This window comes from Tenrec ecaudatus, chromosome 11, assembly GCF_050624435.1.
Source record: "Tenrec ecaudatus isolate mTenEca1 chromosome 11, mTenEca1.hap1, whole genome shotgun sequence".
NCBI lineage: Eukaryota > Metazoa > Chordata > Mammalia > Afrosoricida > Tenrecidae > Tenrec > Tenrec ecaudatus.
In genome coordinates this window covers 116,231,480-116,256,010 of record NC_134540.1, presented here as the reverse complement: position 1 = coordinate 116,256,010, position 24,531 = coordinate 116,231,480, and the positions used below count along the sequence as shown (strand labels likewise).

Here is a 24,531-nt window from a genome sequence, read left to right as displayed (position 1 = left end):
CAGAGGTCCAAGCTACCGGCTCATGAAGCAGTGGCTCACTGCATGCTCAGAAGTTCAGGTTTCCAGCCAGGAGGGGGAGCTATGCCTGGGTGGGGCTGTACCTGCATTGGCTCACCTAGGCCAGGTGAATTCAATTCAACAATTCAGCCAATGGGGTCGACCCACGTCATCGACCACGCCTCCCTAACCGCTCATAAAACTCACGGGGATCCCAAACCAGGCCTCAGCGTGAGCTGTTTCTCGCGTGGAGCCGAGGACCGTGGCACACCTGTCCCCGGAGAGGTCGAAAAGAAGCGGTGCTGTGTGATTCGGAGCTATGAGGCAAGCCGGCCCCAGGAGTGGGCCCTCCCATGTTGGTCTCACGGATTGGGGGCCCCTCTGGGCTCCTTTTACCTCACCACCCTCAGGAGAATTGTTGGGTTGAATTCACGGTGTCCGTCTTTGCGCCGTTTCTTGCTGGTGTCCGTCTTTGCGCCGTTTCTTGCTGATGTCCGTCTTTGCGCCGTTTCTTGCTGGTGTCCGTCTTTGCGCCATTTCTTGCTGGTGTCCGTCTTTGCGCCGTGTCTTGCTGGTGTGCGGGACATGACGTGCCTGCTTTCCCGGGAACTCGCCTGCCTTCCCGGGCTGCATTTGTGAGGGGTCTGGGACGCTGCTGCCTGGAGGCTGGGAGGATTTTGACTCCCAAAGCCTTCTCGAGGCTCAGTGTATAAGGTTTATTTGGACGTGAAAACAGAATCAAAGATGCAATTAACGAAGTTTTAGAAGCAGGCTTTATTGAGAAGCTTGCGGGCAGGTTCAGCAACTCAGGGTATTGAGCTATTGAAGCCGCGCAGGGGGAAAAAATCCTGGCAGCGTTTTTATGCCCACTGCTGGCAGGCACAGCTGGGGAGGATCAAAGCTGGGGAGGATCTGCGCACACAGGTGCTTCAGAAGGGAGAAGGTCATTAATCTTACCTATATGTCAGGGATGCGTGGAGTGACCATATCTTCAGAAAACATTCTGGCTTTGGGACGAGCTGGTTCCAGGAATTTGGGGTTGAGCAGGGGAGGGGAGGTCGGTTAGGGGTCAGCCTTGAGAGCTAAGATGGAGGTGCAGGACTCAAAATGGAGTCTGTTGTGCCAAGACCGGACATTTTAGACTGTGCCCTATAGGGAAAAGGGATGTAACCGTTTCTGTAACTGCTTCCTGTGGGTAGTGGGTAAAAAGCAAGGGGAGGGGCTTTTCAGGCAGAGTACTGACAGTTGCGGCCTAGCACAGGGTGGAGAGGTTGGTATTGCTGGTGAACTGCTATACGGGTAATTTCGCGGAGTCGACTTTGCCGGAGCTGGATGAGACAAGGAGCAATTAAGAGCAAAATTATAACTAAAATTATGGGTCCTAGTATGAGGGCTAGGAAGGAGTACAGAGAAGAGTTCCACCAGGAGGAAGATCCATCTGTTCTGAATCTGTTGTTTTGCAGCTCTCGGTTTAGCTTGTTGAGGATCTGGACTCTAGTTTCCACAATCCCCAGTTTATTGATATAATAACAGCCTTCCTCCTGGAGGAAGAGGCAGGTTCCTCCTTTTTCAGCCGTGATGAGGTGTAAAGCGCGGTGGTTCTGCAAGGCAACTTGGGCAACAGAGGTTATTTGTCTTTGCAGGGAGGCTAGAGACTTGGCAGAGGCATCGACTGCCAGCTGGAAGCATGCGGTTAACTTGTCTGCTGTGATGATAGTGTCCAAGGGCTCCGCCGCTGAGTCCTACTGCAATTGCTGCTGAGGCGAAGGAGATTCTCACTGCTATCAGGAGAAAACTGCTCTTTTAGTTTGACGACTGTATACTTGGATGTATTTGTCCTGGAACTCAGCCGGAGTGTATATAGGGACCTGCGGAACCAGAGTGACGGGTAGAGGTAGAACTGATGTTTATATGCATAGTGAGTGTATGGTTGCACCAAAAGAAAATTTTTTCTGGCCCTGTTAGTGGTTTGGAGGGGATTTGGGTGACATTACATGTCTGTGTCGATGGATTGGAGTAGCAAAAGGGCACTTGAGTGTTTTCTGGTTGGATGTACAGAGGGACGTTGGGGATGGTTATGGCTTTTGTGGTCTTTACGTTGGATGAAAATGACAGGGCAGGACCTGGTACTGCTACCAGAGGAGGGCGTTCTAGGGCCGCACACATGAAGCAGGTGGAGAGGTTGCCTAGTCCAGCAAAGTGGCGATGGCCAGTCCCTGCTGAAGCAGGGTGAGCCAGGAGAAGGGAGACTCAGAAGGTTTAGAAATTTAGTTAGTGAGTTGAAGGTCTTGGATCTGAATATTACAGTGGATGGTGGCTTGGACCTGGAGTAGCGACCTCCATACATACAGTTTGGCGTCCAGAAATTTCTCTCGGCGAGTGGTGCACTAGGCTCCTGGAACCGGAGACGTCCACCGGCTATCCCAGGGGTCTGGGATTGTGAGAGTGTATTTAGATTGATGGTAGTAGAATCATCCCTGGGGACGAAGGGAAAGGTAAAGTATCTGGCAGGAAGACCTAGGACACCCTACATTTTTCTGCATTCACTTTTTTGCACATTGGGTAGTTGCCTTCTGGTCATACAGGAAGCGTTTTAAAATCAGTGAAATTTAAGTATATGCGTGCTCTGCCCCCTGTGGGTGGGCAGTTAGCGGTGGCCAGCAAATAATCATAACACTTAGTGCAGGCGTAATTGGTATAGTTTTCAGTCAAGTAAAATCGCCAGGCAAAAGGGGAAATTATACTAGGTTTAGCTGTCTGGCTTGGTGAGGTGAGTGAGGCAGAGAGACATAGGACCAGTAGACTGAGCAGACCACTGGGAGCCATGGTCAGAGTTTACTGCCATCTGGACTTGGGACAAATGTACCCAGGAATCTAGTCTAAGAACCTTGATTGCTGAGGGAGTGGTAAGGGACAGTGTAAGGGCCTTTCCACCGGGGTGCTAAGGGTTTGGGTGCAAGGGATTTAATTAACACAGCATCTCCAGGATGCACTGGTTTTTGGTGATCAGCAGAGGTCAGAGAGGGTTCAGGGATGGCAGAGTTGGCGTGTTGTCTAAGAAGGTTGTGGAGCAAGCACAAGTATGGAAGGTAAAAAGCTAGCAGAGGGCAATCGGTTGCAGGAAGAGGCGAGAAAAGGAAAGGTTGTCTGTAGAGTATTTTGAAAGGACTGAGGCCGGACGGCTCCTGAGGGGCTGCGCCAAGGCGAGTATAAGAGCAAAGGGTAATAGTTGAGGCCAAGAAAGTTGCAGTTCTAGGGAGAGTTTGGTGAGCTGTTGTTTTATGAGACCGTTAGCTCGTTCAACCTTACCAGAAGACTGGGGGTGGTAGGCTGCGTGGAGTTTCCAGCAGATGCCCAGTGAGGCGCAAACTGCCTGCTGCACCATAGATATGAAGTCTGGACCGTTGTCCGACTGAATTGAAGCAGGCTGGCCAAAACGAGTAATGATGTCTTGAAGAAGGTGAGTGGCGACTATGCTTGCACTCTCAGAGGAGGTTGGAAAGGCTTTGATCCATCCTGAAAATGTGTTCACCATAGTGAGGAGATATTTAAACCGCTTATGCTTTGGCATGTGGGTAACGTTTATCTGCCAGTCCTGTCCCAGTAGGTGCCCTTACATCTGGTGGAGCTGTTTATGAGGGTGTTGAGCTTTCTGGCTATTGGAGAGGGCACCGATGTTGCATTTTGCATGTACTGTGTTGATAGTACTCCATAGTCCAGTGGGGTGAAATATGGGGTTAGAAACGTGTAGAGAGCTTTTGGCCCGATGTGTGGAGAATTGTGAATATTGGTGATGATTGTTTCCTCTTGTAACTTTGGGAGAATGAGTAAGTTCTATTTGTGTACCCACCATTTTTGTTGAGGAAGAGAGCAATACTGGGTGTTTTCCTGATCAGTGTAAGTTGGAGTGTAAGTGGGAGGTAAAAAGCATACTGAGCTAGGAGCGGGAAAGTTGTTGGGCTAAGTCAGTAACAGGATCTGCAGAGTGGGAGGGGGGCCTGTCTATTCCCATAACCGAGACCAGGGAAGGGGAAGTAGGGCCTGAGTGAGAGGGCGAAATGGAGAAGGTAGTCCGCTACCTGGAGCACAACCCTGGGCTCGGCGAGGGTTACCAGAGTTGAGGAGCCAGGGCCTCTTCAGTCCATGAACCCCAGCAGCTCCATACCTTGCAGCTATGTGTCTGGAGTTTCCAGGATCTCGGCACCTCGGCTTTGCAGAGCCGGTGGCAGAGCCAGGGTCGGGCAGTTCGACTTCCAGTGGCCTGGCTGTTTGCACTGCGGGCAGGGCTTGGTAGGAGGCTTGGGATTGGGGCAAACTTTTGCCCAGTGGCCTACCTGGCCACATTTGAAGCAGGCTCCTGGCGGTAGGTGCCAGCTCCCCTGGGGAGCGTGGCGATGGACGGGATTGCCTGCCGGCATAGGGCTGCTACCAGGGCTTGGGAATGGAGGCTAACCATCTGTTGGACCCTCACCTGGCATGTGGCCTCAGCTGGCTCCTCCCAAGCGTTGAAAACTTTAAATGCCATTTTTACCAGATCCTGTATAGGGGTTTCAGGGCCCTCCTCAGCCTTCTTTAGCTTTTCTTTCTGATGTCAGGGACTGACTGGAAGGTGAAGTGAGAGGCCAAAATAGAGGCCCCACTTTTTAGACCCTGGGTCTAAACGAGTGTACTTTGTGAGTGCCTCCTGGAGGCGGTTAAGAAAAAGAGCAGTAACTTCTCTCAGTTTGTCATAGTTGACAACCTTGTTGGAGACTGTTTCCAGACCTCTAATGAGGTACCTGAGCATGAGGTTTCTATAAGGAAGATCAGACGCCCGGCCGGGCTGGTAACTCCAACTGGGGTCCTCTATTGGGATGCCATGCGCCCCCAAGGGGACATTTGGGTCGATAGCGTGGTTTTTGTCTGTGTACGTTCCTCGGCAGTAAGGGTAGAAGCAAGGATAATTTGGATGCCATGCCAGGTTAAATCATACGTTTGGGAAATGTAGGTAAATTCTTTAATAAACTTAGAGGGGTCTGCTGAGAAAGAGCCCAGGCGGGTCTCTATCTGCGACAGGTCCTTTAAGGAAAAAGGGACGTGGACTTGAACGAGTCCCTATACACCTGCAACCTCTCTTAATGGACAAAGGGCAGCTGGAGGGTTGTGGGAGCGGGTATGAAAGGCAAGCGGTGAGGACAGGAGAGAGCGATGGGGTGGCGCAGCGGGCGGGGGAGACTGATAGGGCAGCGGGAGAGGCACGCTGAGGAGCTTGGCTGGCTCTTCTGGGGTTTGAATGGCAGGTTCTTTCTGCTGAGGAGATAGAGCTAACCGTATTTGGCGGGCGGAACAATGGCTACAGAGGTCAGGGCGGGAAGGCAAGTCCCAAAAAGCCTGCACATAGGGGACTTCAGAATCCTTACCAGTCCTCCTGCAGAAATTGTCCAGGTCCTGTAGAACGTTGAAATCAAAAATGCCCGTCGGAAGCCAATGTGCGTGGTTGTTAAGCTGGGACTAGGGCCAGGCAACTTGGGAGAGAAAAACAAGTCTTTTCTTTCACAAGGTCTGAGTGAGAGGGAGAGACTCATCAGGGCAGCCATAGACTGATTTTGAACGTAGGCAAGCGCCGCGCCTAAAGGTCCTGGAGATTTGGGGAAGATGGGTGGCTCTTAGGGGACCCCAAAAGAAGGGGGGAGCCACACACCTATCCCGGGTTTTTGGCACCAAAACACAAGGTCTATTTGGATGTGAAAACAGAATGAAAGACCCAATTAACGAAGCTTTAGAAGCAGGCTTTATTGAGAAGCTTGCGGGCGGGTTCAGCAACTCAGGATATTGAGCTATTGAAGCTGCGCCGGGGGAAAAAATCCTGGCGGCGTTTTTATGCCCACTGTTGGCAGGCACAGCTGGGGAGGATCATAGCTGGGGAGGTTCTGCACGCACAGGTGCTTCAGAAGGGAGAAGGTCGTTAATCTTATCTATATGTCAAGGAAGGATGGAGTGACCATATCTTCAGAAAACATTCTGGCTTTGGGACGAGCTGGTTCCAGGAATTTGGGGTTGAGCAGGGGAGGGGAGGTCGGTTAGGGTTCAGCCTTGAGAGCTAAGATGGAGGTGCAGGACTCAAAATGGAGTCTGTTGTGCCAAGACTGGGACACAGCGTTGTGCCGCGGCTCCGGCAAGCAGCAGGCCTGGGGGCGCCTGCGTCCACCCTGTTGGTTTGGGCAGGACTCTGGCTGGGTGGCCGGCTCCAGGCTGGCTTTCGGCTAGGCCGCAACCTGCGGCCTCCATTTTCCCAGCCACGTGACTCCACTCTCAGGCAGAATGGCACCACCTGTGTCTGTTGTAGCTACACTCCATTCCCAGACAGCAAACCGCCCAGACTGCCGGAAAGTTCAGCAGAACAAGTTTCATTTCCTGCGCAGGGACCAGACCATCTGCTCTCTTGACGGGAGACTGAGCGGCCCCCCCAGTCTAATTTTCCAAAGGTTTTTATACTTTTGCAATGTGCAGGTGTGCAAGCAGGCAGAGCTCAGAGGCGAGGTATTGTGGTTAGCCATTCTTAGTTGAACCAAAACTGCTCTGGTCCTTCTCGCAAGCCTTCTGAACATCCATTTCCTTCTGTACGTTCCCTTGGGCTACGTCTGCACAGCCTAACTCCCCAGTATCAGCTAGTTCATTGGCAGTTCATAGCTAGTTTATTTACCATTCATAATGGCTTCTGAAAGCTCAAAATGACTTCTCTTGTCAAGGCTATTTAAGCTTTGCCCAGAGCTGCTATATTCTCTCCTGTTCTTAGCCAAGTTCAAATCATTGAATCTTCGGTAGCCAGCCCAGTGTATGGTGGGCTCAGCACTAAGAGTTTTGTGGCTTGTACTTTCTGTGTAAGGAATGCCACTAGCTTATTGGTTATTACTGGGCCAAATGTGAGGCTTAGCAGGAGGAGGATTAGGTGCCGGCTAGGGCCGTTCATAGGGTGTTAGCCAGGCTGACCAATTAAGTAGCTTTTCAAACCAATTGGTTCCTCCATTTCTTTTCTTGACTCTTTGTTCTAATCCTTTCCTAACCAGGGCTCATCTATCTTTATTGATTCCCGAATGCTTTGCATAGAATTAGTTTCTCCCAATGCTGTGCACAGCATTCCTTGTTTCCAAAAGAGCAAGTCAAGCCCTCGGCGGGTTTGCAACACAACTGCTACAAGGGAGTGTAGGGATCTTTCTAAATGGGAGACAGGTTTTTTTTTTAATCCCTGTAGATCTAAAGCAATTTGCTGACTAAGAGTCTGATAGTTTAAGTTTCCTTGTATTAAAGCAACTGACCCGACTGCAGCTAATCCCATAATCCCAAGCCCTGTTACCAGTGGGACCAATACTGGGGCTCTTTGAACTCATCCGGAAATTCCAAAGTTATCCCTACACCTCCTTCACCAGAACACAGGTACACTTGAGGACTAACATGCACTAGCACACAAATACCCGGGTCCGCTATGAATACTGGGGAAAAGAGACAGGGTGTTCGTCCTGTGGAACAAGTAAAGAAAGTACTCATTGGAGCAGATAACAAATTAGGATCAACATTTGGTTCAATGGGAACAGCTTGAAGGCAAAAATCTCGATATCTTGATATATTAAAGGGATACTTAGATGAATAAAAACACAGTCCTTGCCCTTGCAAATCTTTTAAAGTGAGCTTAGACTTGAGTCCATACTAACATCACCTATAGACTGCTGCTTCGTGTAATCCTTTTCACTAACATTTCTAATTGGATTACACTCTGTACCAATAGTGCTATTTGTACCTGTGCCTACATAGTAAGGGGAAGCTGGGTTCAGACAAAGCCAACAATCAGCTGTGAGGTGAGGATTTGAGTTCATAAATTGGAATATAGCATCCCGAGAATCAAACACAGAACCTTGAGGTGGCTCCTGAATGAGAAGGGCCCTGTGAGTTGGGCTGTCAGTAAACGGGAAAGTTACTGGAGAGTCTGGAGGGTGCGGCAAAGGAATCTTAATGACACCAGCTGTGGCTCTTCAGGATTTATCCCGAGGTTTGGGCCTTTGTACGGATGGCAGGTTGCCATATTTTACTTTGCTGGATAGAAAAGGTTGTCCCGGGATCTCTATCATTTACATAATGTTGAATTCCCCATGTTTTCCCAGTGAACCCAATAACGCTTGAATCCAATTCTTATTGGGCTACATTTGGAAACCATACACGTAGTGGGATCAAACCCTTCCGACTTGAGTCTCATTCTTGTAAAAATAATAGGGTCATCTTTAACAAGTTTCCACCCTGAAAATGATAGTTTCACAACCCCAAGCTGCACAATGGTAATGTCCCTCCCCTTGGCAGTTAGGGAGTCCATGAGCCGGGCATATATAGACATGGTTTGTTTGGAGCCTTCTTTCTATAGAGGGTATTCCGCACCCATAGGACGGGATTCCAGTATAGGTCCCATTGTGCCCTTTACCTTTAAAGGATCCAGAATGCCAATTCTTTCCTAGCAAATCAAACAAATCAAAATGAAAACAGGGGGTCATACCCAGTATAAGAGGTTACATATTCACTGCTGGAGGTTAGAATAGCAGTCCACAGATGTGTTTGTACTTGGGGGAAACACTGGGTGCTGTCAGCAATACTCGGAGAAAAACAATTAAGTTCTGTAAAGCCTTAATTTTGAGGGATTTTCCGTCTTTCTGGGTGTCCATCTTTTCAGGATATGCTCAGGGAGGGCTTTTTTTTTTAACTTATGACTGATGAATCCACGGCCCCCTCCCCACTATTTTAACAGCAGTTGGTGTTGTAAGTATCACTTGGTATGGGTCAGTCCACCTAGGTTCTAAGGTGTCAGGTTGTTGCTTCTTTACCCATGTCCAGTTTCCTGGTTGCACGTTGTTGGCTGCCTGTTCCCTTTCCCTTGGTTAGGCCCAAAATGAAGGTGTCAGAGCAGATGATTTGTCTCTCACCTGTTGCACAGCCTGCAGGCACTCGATGAGGGAACGATTAGTGACTTCCATTATTTCTACTTCCTTCAATCTTGGGAGGATTTGGGGAAGGTCTGCCAAACATAAATTCAAATGGGGTCATGCTTTTCACATAGGGAGTGCATCAGACTTGAAGTAGGGCAAAAGGTAAAGTAAGGATCAACCCAGTTCTCGCCAGGTCCTAAATGCAACTTAACGAACAATTCCTTTAGGGTTCTGTTTATTTTTTTCTACTTGCCCTGAAGAGCATTGCTAAGACTTTAGTAATTTGAGCAATAAATGTTGGGCCATTGTTGGACCCCAAGGTGGTGGGAAGGCCAAATCTAGGGACGATTTTAGTTACTAATAATTTACACACAGTGGCTGCAGTTTCCTTCTTGGTTGGGAAGGCTTCCACCCATCCAGAATAGGTGTCTACGAACACCAGCAAATATCGGTAGCCATACTTTCTAAGTTTGATATCCATAAATTCCACCTCCCAGAATTCTCCAGGACTACTACCTCGAGCTCGTGGTTGGGGTTGCTCCTTTTCTTTCTGGGATTGTTTACCCGAGCACAGTGCAATCAACGGTGGGTGACATCTGCCACCCAGTGTCCAAGCCTGGGTATGTAAAAGGGCCTGAGAAGCAACTGAGACAGTTTAGAGAGGATCCCAAATGCATACCTTCATGTAGTCCTTGAATCAGATCTCTCCCAGAGCTTCTGGCATGAATCTTCTTCCATCAGGATGGAGCAGCCACCCTGGATGCTCCCAGTCTTTTTGGCAGGCCAGCTCTTGCCTTATCTTTAGATCATTTTCTGAGTATGTAGGTTGTGGCTGTAACACTGGGGATGGCATGGTCACAGCAACTACCTTGGGGATTTGTGGTATAGTCCTGGCATTCGAGATCCACCGGTACGGCAGACTGGTTAGGAGTGGTTCAACCATAGGTCCCCCTACCACAGCAATATCCTGTCCCAGTGTAAGCTTCCTAGCTTCTATGACTAGGATGGCCGTGGCAGCCTCAGCTCGCATGCAGCTCAGCCATCCTGCAGCTACAGAGTCCAGTTTCTTTGAAAGATAGGCCACAGGTCTCTTCCATGGCCGCAAGTTCTCAGTTAGCACTTCTTTTGCTGTGCCTCTGGCCTCACATAGACAATTGGAAGGGCTTTACTATGTCTAGTAGGGCAAGAGAGGTTGCCCATATGAGCGACTTTTTAAAGGATTCAAACGCTTGTTGTTCTACTTCAGTCCATTTAAGTTCTTTTTCCTTTCCCCAGTACTTGCATATAGGGGTTTCGTTGTTTTTGCAAATCCCAAATTCCACAATGGACAGTACCCCACAGCTCCTAGAAACTCTTGCAACTGCCTCTTAGTCTCAGGGACTGGGATTTTGAGGATCGCCTCAGTGCGGCTGGGGGACAAGGTCCGCTTTCCCTCCTCCAGTTGGTAGCCTAGGTATACAGCTTTATGGACACACAGTTGAGCCTTTCTTGCAGATACCCTGTACCCCAATGGGCCAAGGACTATTATCAGGTCCTTGGTAGCCCGTTGGCATTCCTCCAGGGTTTCGGAGGCCAGGAGGAGGTCATCTGCATACTGGAGCAAGGTGGTTTGGGGGTGTATCTCCTTGTGTCCCTGTAAGTCTTCACTGGGTTTATGTGCAGGGGACACGGGTATGGAGAACAAAGCATCCTTTAAGTCCAAAACAGTATAACAAATTCAGTTTGATGGAATAGTACTCAGGAGGGTCTCGGGGTTTGGCACGTGGGGTGGCCAGTTTCTATCCTCTCATTTGCCTCTCTGAGAACCTGCACTGGTTGGAAGTCCTCAGTTCCCGGCTTCTGCATGGGTAGCAGGGGAGCATTCCATGTGGACTTGCAGAGGACCCAAATGCCTGTCCTCTTTAGTCTGCAAATGGGAACAAAAATACCCACCTTTGCTATACAGGGAGTAGGGTTAGCTTGACACACCAGTGTAGCTGAGCTCAGAAGTTGTACGACCCCAGGCACCTGAAGTTCAGAAAGGTCTCGCACGTTGTTCTCTGCCCAAATAAAAGGAATATCTTTTAGCGATTTATCAAGAAGTTCCTTTGATGAGGTCTCTTCTGCTCCTTGATAAAACACATATCACTCTGACATTGGAGCGGTGAGCAAAACTTTTGGCTTTTCAAGTTCAAGTGTTAAGGTGGTTGTAGCAGATGAGAAAGTAATTATGGCTGCCATTTTTCATAATAAGTCACGATCAATTAGGGGAAAGGGGCATTGAGGCATTACCAGGAAGGAGAGTGTGTGTAACTGTCTCTTGTGTTAAATCTGTTATTCTGGCCCTTGTCCATGGGTGTGCTTGGGTCTGCCCTGGGGCCCCTGTAATGGCCTTTCCTTTTGACAAGGCACCTGTAGTCTTTTCTGAAACCAAGAAGGTGACCCCTTTGTCCACCTAGAAATTTACTGGCTGGCTCCCTACATGGAGAGTGAGCATGGGCTCTTTGGGGTCAAGTGAAACAGAGCCTGGACACCTTTATTCAGCTTCGAGGATTATTGTCTGTAGCTTCGATTTTTCTAGGCAAGGACTAGGCCCGTTCTCTCTAGTGGTGGCTCGTCTGCCTCTCCTGGGCTTCTCAAGGCACTGATTTTTCCAATGTCACTGTTTTGTGCAGTAGGTACCTGGATACTTCCTCAGGACTAGGCGAGTGAGAAGCAGGATATTAGGGTTAGCCATTCTTAGTTGAACCAAAACTGCTCTGGTCGTTCTCGCAAGCCTTCTGAACACCCATTTCCTTCATGACATTCCCTTGGGCGACGTCTGCACAGCCTACCTCCCCAATATCAGCTAGTTCATTTACACCTCCTAGCTACTTTATTTTCTTTTCATGGTGGCTTCTGTCAGCCCCAAATGGCTTCACTCTTGTCAAAGCTGTTTCAGCTTTTCTCAGAGATCCTACACAGTCGCCATTGTAGCCGAGAGGTAACAGGATCTGTGACCATGGCCAAGATGGCACCCACCAGTCCAAACATGTGGAAGGGCGCTGCCTAGGGAGCTGGGTGAAGAGGACTGGGAGTTAGCCCTGCCTGGTCCCGGGAGCCAAAAGTTTCCCTTTTCCCCTCCATTCCCTTTGCCTTTCTCCTGGTTTTTCAAACAAGCTGCTCTAGCCCTATAACGCCAAGCACAAAATTGTCATAATTCTTAATGAAAACGTATCTGGTACCCAAATTATAAATGTGACAATTTGGTCACATTTCAAAAACACTGAAAATTTTATGCTTTTAAAATATATTTTGAATGCCATATATATTGATAACTATGAAAGTAAAGAATAAAAACCAAAAAAAAATACTTCCTAAATTTAAAACTTGAGGCGTTATAGGGCTAGTGTTCTTCCAGATTTGGTTTGTTCCTTCTTACAGGCTGGTTTTCCGTGGCCCAGGCTTAGGCCAATGGCGTTCGGCAGCCTAGGCGGCGTCACTGTTACCTTTAGGCTTTCAGCTATGCTGCTTCAGGCACTTTTGGGGACAGCTCTTACTTAAAACACAGCTCCTCTGCCATGATGTTCCAGCCAGAAATTCCAATTTCCCTTAAGGTTCCCTGAGCTGCCACGTGTCCCTTCCCTTCAGAGATTTGAGCATCAGCCCTGCCAGCAGGTGTCTTGGAGGGCCTTGGGGCCATCCCAAGCCGTGGTCCTCCTAGCCTGTTGTCCAGAAAAATGGTTGGACCTAAAGGTCGCCCTCGGCGACTAGTCCTTGACGCCTTCCCTCGGGCTGAGGCATGAGATTCAGGGCAACCCAGGGGTGTGCTCTCAAGTGGGGGTTATTGACCTGGAGGCAGCAAGCTGTCAATCGCCTCCTTGTTTTGTGCTTTCTAGATGGGACTTAGCAGCTTGATGCTCAGGAATTGCCCCCTTGCATGAATCGTGTGCAATTGGGATAGAGTTGATACAGAGAGGCTGGGCAAACAAAAGCTGATAGATTCACTTTGCAACTCTATTTGGCCACAGTATCATTTTGAGAAAGGAGAATGGTGGGCAGAGAATGGTACGCTTTCCCTTCCAACCGTGATTCACCGGGAACAGTTCAGTAGAGTGCCGGGAAAGTGGGCGGAGATGCCAGGACTTAGAGTATTTCTCCTCTCGAGGAGCAGTAGGTGACCTTCATCCCCAGTGCACCCAGGAACCCCTAAGGCAGGCGTCCTCAAACTGTGGTCCATGGGGCACATGTGGCGCGATGCCATTTATCCCACCCTCGGGGTGTTTTTGCTGCCACTGCCTGTCCTGCTTAGCAGCCGACTCGTGCAGTGTGCATAGGAATTTGACCATAGGTTTTTTGAAAACCATAGTCTGGCCCTCCAACGGTCGGAGAGACAATGAACTGGCCCCCTGTGTAAACAATTTGAGGACCCCTGCCCTAAGGGATCCTGGACTTCAGGTCACTATTGTCCCAGCCCTGAACCCTCCCTGAACATTCTACCCCTAGTAGAGGCACCAGGGGCATTTGGTCCCCGGGTAACTTACAAGCCTTTTACTCAAATGGAACCCGAGAAAATTAAAAATGACACAGGCAGTTACTCTACTTTTGATCCCTGTTGAATCCGCCTGTAGCATACCATAAACTGGTACTGGCAGTTAGTAAATCGTCTGGATTTGTCAGAAATTTCTGCTACAAGTAAGACCACTGGACTTACACTGAATATGTAAGCAACGTGCTCAGTGTGAGGCCAGGTTGGAATTCAGTGGAATGCCTCTGAGGTAGTGGTTCTCAGCCTTCCTCATGCCGCGACCCTTTAATACAGGTCCTCATGTTTTGGTGATCTCCAACCACAACATTATTTTCGTTGCTACTTCATCACTTATTTTTCTTCTGTTATGAATCATAATGTAAATATCTGATATGCAGGATGTATTTTCATGGGTAAAAATTGAATATAATTAAAGCATAGTGATAATCACAAAACAATATGTAATTATAGATTGTGAAATATTTATTTCTAATAACAATTAAATGAAACTTTGTCGTGAAGCATGGTGTAGCATGGGTAACAGTCTATGCGGGCGGACCTGCCTGGAGACAGAGCTGTGTCTCAGTTCCTATAACCATGTGTTTTCTGATGGTCTTGAGCGACCTCTGTGAAAGGGTTGTTTGACCCCCAAAGGGGTCACGACCCACAGGTTGAGAACTGCTGCTCCAAGTAACTTCCCCTGGATTAAAAGCTCAAGATTTGAATCAACCAAACGATAGTGAAACTGTCTTTCCTCTGGTTTGTCTTCGCTGGTGACTTCTATTTCAGTTCCAGCTCTTTAGAAGCCTGGTAAAGCTTGACAAGCCATCACCCCTGTCTCTCCTGCTCATTATTCCTCATGGCTGTCTCCTCCTGTATGTTTTCCAGGAGCTTCTAAGCTTGGTCCCTCAACCCAGAAATGTTTTAAGCTTTATGGTTGTGCCTTCCCAGGGACAGCTACTCCGTGTCACCACTGCAGGGCACCCACCATTTATTCCATCCCCTCACCTTTCACCTGCTATTCGTACATATGAGCAGCCTTCCAAGGGTTGGTGGACAATTTCTTTGGTCTTTCAATTTCGTGTGTCTGTGAACATCCTGAAGCACCCTCATCTACGGAATGAATGCAGCTCCCAGAGATGTGCACGTGTGAGGGACAGGGACGGGGACAGGGACAGAGAGTGGGTGCATGCGGGGAGAGCAGAACACCCAACCTCACTGCCATCAAGTCCATGCTAGCTCCGGGGAGCAGGAGAAGGAAGCACTGCCTTTCTGCCCTGGGGCCATTGGTGGTTTTGAACTATCGACCATACGGCTAGCAGCCCAGGGTGTAACCAGTATGCGGCCGGGGCTCCTGAACGAGTGCAGGTGGGGAGAACTACATTGCTCCCTGGAAAGTACTAGCAGTCTCCAAAAGTGAAATACCTTCGCTAGAGTATGGAGACAGTCAGAACCCTAGTGACAAGACCCCAGCTTATATTTTTTCATGTATTTCCATGACTAATTCAATCAAAAAGGATGGAGGGGAAGATGGGAAATAAATCCAACGCCCAGCAAAGACAGAGTAGATGACCCAGTTTTTGAGCAGCGGCTCTCAACCTGTGGGTTGTGATGAAGTAGCAATGAAAATAATTGTATGGTTGCGGGGTCACCACAACAGGAGGAACTAGGAAAGGGCCGCAGCATTAGGAAGGTCGAGAATCACTCTTTTAGATGGCGGAGGTTGGGTCAGTGGCCTTACACCTTGTGCTAATAGCCCCTGAGAAATCCTTGCTGATGTGATATGATAGCTATCCTTATTGTCTCCATTGAGTTGAGCCGAGTTTTCTGTTCACTGTCTTCAGTGACAGTTTAGCAGAAGAAAGATAATTATAACAGTTGCAAAATTAAAATTGGAGCTGTGAAGGAGGGAGCTAGCACAACGCATAATCGAAAAAACCGAGACGTTCTTGAAACGTGTCAAGGAGAAGACAGCCATGAGGGATGTTGAGAGACAGTGCCCTGGGTGTGCCAAGGTGCACAGGAGCCCCTGAAGCTCGAGCTGAAATAGAAGCGGTCATCAAAGACATGCCGGAGGAAAGCCTTTCTGAGTTGCGCCTGGAATTAGGGGCACACATAGAACAGCTGCATTGTGCTTCCAAGCAGGTCTGTGAAAACAGCACCTCACCTCTGGGGAAAAGTTTTTAATGAGCAAGACAAAGAAAAATGTATTCATTCTGGTTTAAAATCTGCCCTCCACCTAAGCCCCTGGCATCAGCTCCTCATTTTTTCCCCTCTCTCCTTCATGAACCCTTGATAATTTAGAAATTATTATTTTGTCATATCTTGCCCTGTCCAACACCTCCCTTCACCTAATTTCCAGTTGTCCATCCCCCAGGGAGGAGGTTATATGTAGATGCTTGTAATCGGTTCCTCCTTTCCACCCCACCCTCCCTCCACTCTCCCAGTATCGCCACTCACACCACTGGTCCTGAAGGGATCATCTGCCCTGGATTCCCTGTGTTTCCAGTTCCTATCTGTGCCAGTGTACATCCTCTGGTCTAGCCAGATTTGTAAGGCAGAATTGGGATCATGATAGTGGGAGGAAGAGGGAGGAAGCATTTAGGAACTAGAGGAAAGTTGTATGTTCCATCATTGCTACACGACACCCTGACTGGCTCATCTCCTCCCCAAGATCCTTCTGTAAGGGGATGTCCAGTGACCTACAAATGGGCTTTCTTCTTGAGGAGTTCTTGACCTCCTTGCTCTCCTGCTACCGCTTTCCACCCACATTCAAATTCAACTCTGAAAGTGCATGAGGACAGGGCCTGTCCAATGTTACCTAATATTTATCGAGCTTTCAATTATATGCGAGGTACTGTGCTGAGTGTTGTTTAGGTATTATTTTCATTCCCATGTAAACCTGAGGTAGGCGCTGTTGCCTCTACCCTCATTTGGTATGTGAGGAAACAGAAGCACAGAGAGGCTGAGAAACTAGAACCAGATAAAGGATGCATGGTTGAGACCAAGTAGGACTCTAGAAACCACCATGCCATGTTGCTCTTTCTTTCTGCATTCCAAGGAAGGCCGTTCATAGCTCAATAGCCTCTGGGGCTGGTCAGTGGGAGGGACTTAGCCATGTAGATTGAAAACACTTACTTCAGCCCAGGAGGGGACAGACTAAAGGTAATGGAAGGAAGGATGTGAATGGAAGGCCAATTCCTAGTTTCAGAGTTAGGCCACCTAGGGAAGTCCACTCAGAGATGCTGTCATATGACAAAGGAAAAGTCAAGGAAAAGGCCATATGTGAAAATCCACATGGACCACCAACAGAGAGGTCTGGAAAGACCTATGAGCAAAGCAAAAGCCCTTAGAAGAACTAGACTGACAGGCAGATTATTGACACTAAATTTCAGTTGTTATGGATGTGAAGCCCCAAACTAATTCCTTATTTCCCACCTGAGCTTGAATTTCCTTGTGAGACAGATAGAAATCAGGCAGATAGTTTAAAATATAGTTTAATAGAGATAGAAGAATAAGCCTTCGCTCTGCAGATGAAGCTTTCTAATAGTGAAACCTAGAATAAGGCAGGTGTACCCCGTAGTCATAGCAGTCCTGGGCCACCATCGGCCTCTTCCAGGGGGAGAGGGACAGTTTGGTGTAAGTAAGAAAGTGGAGCAGAAATCCTATTGTCTTCAGGCAGGGGGCTCCCAAGAACTGACAGAGAGCTGAGGTAGGTAGGTTCAGAGGTATATTATCCCCAAAGAAGTTACCCACGTCCCTAAAGTGGAGCTTGTCCACATACGACGAGCAGCAGAAATGAGGCGGAAACTTTCCTTCTTCCTGCTCCTGATAACACAGGACACTGGGGCACAAGGTGGAGAGAAAATTGCTGAGACCAAGAAGAACAGTTAGGGGTAAGCAAGGAGACAAGCAGGAGGTCCAGTTACGGGAACTGGAACAAAAGACAGGAAGTTAATGACAGTGGTGCAAGGTAAGTTTCTCCTAGTAGGCTAAATTCCCAATCAGGAAAAACCACCGATTGCAACAGTCTCTTACTTGATTGTTCTTTTTCCACTCTTGCCCCATGACAGTGCGTTTGCCACACGGCTGCTGGAAGACCTTTCAAAGTTCAGATAATATCCACTATCGATTTAGAAGGTTTCACTGGCCATTCTCTGCATGGGCCCCCCAGCACCACACAACAGACCCTTACTCAACTCTCTTCGTTCATCTCCTCTCTTCTCTGCTCATTTATCAAAGCACCAGCTTTTAATGATGACCCAATTTTGGTCTCTTGAACACTCTACACTCATTTCCTATCTCATTTTGCACCGATCCTTTTCTTGGACTGTTTTCTAGTATTCCATGGTTGCACATCATTCAATGCCTTAACATTGAATGGCTTCAAACAGCAACCCTTTTACCATCCGTCAGTGTTGTAGGTCAGTGTGATGGATTGCTTGTGTTCTCCCTAAAGATATGTTGAGGTCGAAGTCCCTGAGCCCGTGAGTGTGATCCTGTTTTGAAAGTGGGGGTTTCTTTGGCTAAACAGCTAAGTCAAATGAGATCCTATCAAAGTTGGGTGGGATTTGCTTCATGATGAGCATCTTATAAAAAGAAGAGGACGAACAGAAAGTCACACTCCGCGTGAGGACAGCATGGCACATCCTTCTAAAGCCAAGGGATGCCGATGGTTGCTCAGAGTCACCAGGAACTAAGGGAGACACAGGAAACAACTCTTCTCTCAAACGTCTCAGGAGACAGCATGGCAGACACTCTGAATTGTACTTTTAGCCTCCAGAACTGTGAGGAATACATTTCTGTGCTATCTTGTTATCATAGCCCTGGAAGACTAAGTCAGGCAGAACTCAACTATACATCTTTTGTTCCAAATGGCATTGACTAGGGTCACATGCTGGTATGCACTTGACAGCTAGTCTGGAGGGTCTACGACGGTTTTGCTAAATGTTCCTCATTGCCAAAGATGATGAGAAGGTTGGGCTCAGCTGGGCGCCTCTCCCTGTCTGTGTGTTCTCAAGGCTTCTCCACATGGGCTCTGCAGCAGGGCACACAGGCTTCTTACCTGGCAGCTAAAAGTTCTGAGTGAGGACTCTTCAGAGTCAGGAAGTGGAAGCAGCCAGTTTCTTACAGACTGGATACGGGCACTGTGTCAACTCTGCTGTATTCTATTGATCAAGGCCCTCAGGGAGGCCAGCTACTTCAAAGTGCTTAGACTCCTTCCAGCTCTCACTGGGAAGGAAGGCAACTAATTTCCGAGCCTCTTTTAGGTTGCTGCATCCTGAAATGTCCTTCCCCGAGATCTTGCCTCCAACATTCAGGCCTCAGCTCAGATGATTTTCACATGGTCCGCCATCAATCCTCTTAGGCTGTCTTCTTCAGAATTCTCATCAACATTTGAAATTAGTCTACTTGTCTTTTCCCACTGAAATCGAAGCTCTTTGTTCGGTCTACTGTTTCATCCAAGGACCTAGAACAGTGTCTGTCATGTTGTTGTTGTTAATTGCCCCTCGTCATCACCAACTTATGGTGCCTGAGATAGTTAACATTTATTGTGCCGACCTGGCTGATTAACACATGTGCGGTTAATTGAAGAGCAGAGGGATAAATAGTTCCGTGAGCCTGGCGTTTCTAGTTCTCGGGTCTCTTGCTTTCTGATGGTTGGAGCAGGGTGCAGCTGCCTTAACTAGCTCCCTGTTCACCTAGCCGGGCTCACTTCCTTCAAGACATTGCTGAGGAGAAGCCGTATGGACCTACCCCGATGCAGCCCTGGGTGCTGGAGCAGCTGCGTGGTGACCCCTGCCAGCGCTGAGATGCTTACACACTCACTGATTCAACTTTCCTCCTGCAGTCGGCCACATAGGTGTGTTTTGTGAAATCGAGGAGGACTTTGTGGATTGTTGTTGGACATATGGGTTAATGTTGAACTTACAGGCTTGGGCAGCACTGAGTTGGGATTGTTTTCTTGATGTGCACTTACCCTTTATATAAAACTCTCTCTTATATCCTTTATATAAAACTCCCCCTCTCTCTGGATTTGTTTCTCTAATGTGCCCAGATTAACACATAATGGTACCTTGGGAGTGGGGTACTGGAGAAACAAATCCTAAGATAGAGAGTAGATGTTTGACCTCTCCCTCATGGTAGTTCTTCTTCCTTGTCTAGCCAGAGGCCAGACAAAGCCACCCTTTACTCGGTTGTTTTCTGGGGGAAATATGGGAAGTATGAAAATAGAAAGTTTGTAAGTCCACTTGATTTGAGCCATTAAAATTTGATCTTTAGGTAGATTTAGCCCATGCCTGTAAAGAAAACTTTGAAAATATATGCCCCACCCAGTGCTTTGGAGGATCCAGGAACCAATGGTTTTTGTTAGAAGCTGGATAAAATCTGGAGCCATGAAGAAAACTCCTCTCTGGGACAGAATGTTAAAGGGAGCCTGAGAGAAGGCTGAAAGGCTTGCTAGGGGGACCAGCTGAATCTACTAGTTGAGTGGAAGTGGGAGAAAGGCAGCAATAAAGAGACGGGTTGAGTTTGACCACTGACACCTGTGGACTTGGTTTACAGGAAAAAGGGGAGAAGAGAACGGGTTGACTGGTCTAAAGTTCATGACCTAGCACGAGGGGGCTAGGCTGATGAGTATTGGTGAGAGCCTATGGTCTTAAAGACAGAATGACCATATGGGCCCCCTGTGGAGGCGGAGTGAGGCAGCCACACGGAGTTGACCTTGTGGTTAGCAGCCCAGTGCTTGCTTGACAGCACCAGCTCCGGGGACAGTTTTCTGTGCTTCCCATCGGTTCTCAAGCCTATCAAGAGACCACCTACACTAGAACAATTTAGTGTGCTTCATAAGAATGCAGATTGTTAACTCAATCCTGAGCAGTGAATCTGAATCATTTGGGTCAGAGGTCAGTTAACTAGGACTTGTGGTTGTCCTGTGAACTGAGAACTCCTGCCTCAGGTGCACTGTGAACATTAATAGTCTATATTAAACTATGTCAGTGGATAGATTATATCACCATATTAAAGCTCCCTAAAGTAAGGGGTTATGTCTAGATGATTTTGATTCTCTGATTTATACTGAAAATCATTTCCTTCAGTCAGTAACTCATAGGTTTTACTTATAATTTGCATACTTGTCTAAAAATAGGGATTATAAAACTCAGTTATGTAATTCCCTGACAAAGTATATGATTGTTATCTGAAAATATATTCGTATCCCAAAAAGTTACCAGAATATTTTTATCCAAATGATTTTGTATTCTCAAGAAATTTTTGAGGGGAACTGATAGCAACGATGAATGTTTCCACCCCACCTCGGATGGGGGCAAATAATGGATATGCGGGTGAAGGGGATACAGTGGATGGTGTAAGATATGGAAACAAAAAAGGGAGAAATTCACCTTTTCTGTTTGTAGTGGAGCTGTTATTCTTGTGGGATGGCAAACGGTGTCTACTACCTGTGTTAAATGTCATGCCACTCTGCTTCTGCACCTCCGCGGTCGGCAGCTTATTCCCCACCAGGTGCCACTCCTTTACCAAAGCACCAGGCTGTCTCTCCCCACTCCTCAGGCCCCACACCTCAAATCGGGAAACAGTACACAGGGGCCTATCAATTGCATTGGTTTATTGTTCTGAAATTGGTTCTTATTGTGTGTCCATGTATTAATGTGGAAATAATCTGAACCTCTCAGATTTCTTTGAAATTTGTTTAGTGAAATAATACTTTATTGGGTTTATGTGAAAGTTTACAAAGTAAATTAGGTTCCCAGTTAATATTTTTAATGCAAATTGTTCCATAACATTGGTTATATTTTTCACAAAATATCAACATTTTTGTTATTTCTATTCTGTTTGTTCTTTTTCAATTAATTGAACTTCCTTGCGTCTTCCTACCATCTGATTTTTGCTTTAGGGTAAATGTTTATCATTTGGTTGATTACGTACAGGAGCTCAGCACTCAGGGGTGAGATTGTTTGTTATTAGAGAATGTATTGATTGATGAAACGTGGCCTCCAGGAGTGACTTCTGCTTCAAGGTCAAATGGAGTTCCTTTAGGCGATCAGTCCAATAAAGGAACTTGAATTTTGTTCTTCCTTTTTCTCCCGTTTTATATGACATCTACTTGGATGGAACGGTAGGTCAGTATAAGGCATCATTTAGTTCTGAGCTCAGGATAAATGAAGTGATGGTTCCTGTGGACAATTAGACTGTGGACTAGTTTCTTCTTTGAGTCTTTGGTTTCTTTAATTCTCTGGTGTCTGAGTTGGATTCTTGGAAGCTTTTAAAGGACAGGTGCTACTCACCAAACTAGGAGGGAGACAATTAACTTCAAGAACTATGTATGTCAATTGACTAAGTTGTCCCACAGAACTATGGTCCCATAGTTTTTTAAATCGCTTTATTAGGGGCTCATACAACTCTTATCATAATCCACACATACATCAGTTTTGTAAAACACATCTGTATATTCATTGCCCTCATCATTCTCAAAACATGTGATCTCTACTTAACTCCTGGCATCAGGTCCTCATTTTCCCCCTCCCTCCCTGCTTCCCCTCCCCCTCCCTCATGAACCCTTGATAATTTATAAATTATTATTTTGTTATATCTTGCCCTGTCCGACGTCTCCCAAGTTCACCCACTTTTCTGTTGTCCATCCCCCAGGGAGGAGGTCACATGTAGATCCTTGTAATCGGTCCCGTAGTTTTTAACTGAACAATTTAACCAAGGATTTGTTCAATTCTGAAAGGTGTGTGGAGATGCCTAGACAATGTCTGTAACAGTGCCTGTGCTTTTTCCTTCTAAATTGTGTTTATGGTTTTGTGGTTCTTGAGAAGACACACAGCAAACCATATACTGTTGGGTTTCTACATGTATGACAGTTTCTACATGTATGAGAGCCTCTACATGTAGAGAAACTGATGACATGCTTCCAGCTGTGGGAGCATTAGCACCCTTCTTTTCTGAGTTGTTCCTTCCTTAGTAATACACACCCACTCCCCTCGAACTTTTCTACTTAATCTTTGTAGTTACTGTTCGCAATGTGATTCCATATAGGTCGTTCTCAAAAGAGCATCATGCTCAAGTTCATGAAGCTCACTACAAGGAGATTTTAAGATGGTGCTCGGGGATACTTTGGTTTCAGTCTTTAAAATTATCTCAGGGCAATGGTTCCAGAGCTTTATCCCTCTTCTTGGCTCCAGAAAGACTAGACTCTAGGAGAGTTTGAAATTCTGCTTGGTTTTTGTTTTGTTTTATTGAGTTGTAGGACAGGATTCTTCTATAAAATCCATGACCAAATTGTGCAGTAATGAGAGGGGGGCACCAGCCCAGTTTCTGGCCTCAAAGGGAGGCAGTTGTTTAGAGAGGTAATTAGCCAGACCCTTCATATCCGCCTACGTCCAGTTCTTTCTCTCCCTCTGTTTCTCTGGGTCAATAGAGCTACATTATCGTGCCTTGGATGACTGCTTGCAAGCTTTAAAGAGTCCAGAGGGTATTCAGTGAAGCAGGAAGTAAATCAGTAGCTCTGCACACTTTACCAGGCAAAACGAACAACAACAACTACTGGGATGTTCCATGAAACCATGTCCCTAAACCTCCAAACTAAGGAACCAAATATCAGTTTTGATTGAATATAAGCAGGGTCAGCAGCTACTTTTATTTAACTTGTTATTGTAAACATACTTCTTGTACAACGTTTGCCAATTCTACTTTTACAGCTATATAAATCATTGACAGCAATTACAATAATTGGGTGTGCAACGTACCCGTAATCAATTATATTGTTTTATTCAATCCTTCCCCCCTCCTTCCTGCCTCTGGTAGCCACTAGTAAACTTTGGTGTTTATATATTTGCCTTTTCTTTCTTGTAAGTGAAGTCATACAGTATTTATCCTGTAATTGGCTTATTTTGCTCAGCTTAGTTCCTCAAGTTCCACGCATACGTAGCATGTATTAAGACTTCTCCTAAAGGCTGAGTAGTATTCCTGTATGAGGGGGTACAAAAAGTACATCACAGGAAAAAGCTCCTCTGGGCAGACCTTTCGTAGTAGGCTTTTCCCCCTGCTAGGACAGCATCTACTTGTTCTGAGTTAGTGCACCCAGTAGCATCTCTTGGGAAGCTTCTCTCTGATCACAGTGAATTTTTTTCATAAAGCTGTTTTGCTCTAATCTCGTTTTCTTTCCTTTTTTTGTGTGATGGCTGGTTTAAGAGAACAGTGTGTGGCTGTGAAATTTGTTTCCTCCTTGGGGAAAAATGCGGCAGACACTGTTGTGATGTTGCACACAGCTTATACGGAGAGCACTATGGGAAAAACTCGTGTACAAGTGGTTTGCTCGTTTCAAAAAAGGTGAAATGTTGACTGATGACAAACCTTGTTCTGCATGTCCATCAACTTCTGAAAGAGACAAAAATGCCAAATTGTGGGGCATTTGGTGTTCGTTTCACCAGCTCACACTGTTGACTAAGCTTTCTATTTAGAGGTTCTGAAAAGATTGCATAACAGTGTGCAACAAAAAAGGCCTGATTTGTGGCAGATGGGGGATGGGTTTTGCCACCACGATAATGTACCTGCTCATGCAGCCATCTCAGTGCACCAGTTTTTAGCTAAAAGAGCATGCCTCTCTCGCCCCATGCACCTGGCTCACCTGACCTCACTCTGAGCGACTTCTTTTCATTTCCACGAATGAAAAGGGGCATGAAAGGCCAGCAATTTGATGATGTAGAAGAAATGAAGAAAAAACTAAGGAAGTGCTGTCAGCCACCCAAATAGGAGTTTGAAAAGGGTTTCCAAGGAAGGAATGGCAGATTTGTCAAATGTATTAAGTATAATGGAAAGTACTTTGAAAGTGATAGGTGTCTTGTCAAAAAATTAAGTACACAGCTTTGGAAAATTTTTGTTTCTTTATGGGGGTTCTATATATATATGCATGCATTTATATGTGTATATATACATACACAGCACGTTCTTGATATAAATCTATGTGTGTGTGTGTGTGTGTACATACATAACAGAGCTCATACAGCTGTAGAAGTAGGTAAGGACAGTGTGGCTTTAAGTCAGCCAGTCAGATTTTAAACTGGAAGCTTTTCCTGACTTGAG

The 24,531-nt window shown here is 46.8% G+C and overlaps 1 protein-coding gene across 1 annotated transcript in view; it reads left to right on the top strand.

Moving 5' to 3' along the window:
• Nucleotides 1–24,531, top strand: part of LOC142461502 (thyrotropin-releasing hormone-degrading ectoenzyme-like) — a 137,105-nt gene that overhangs the window by 102,969 nt on the left and 9,605 nt on the right. The window lies entirely within an intron of this gene.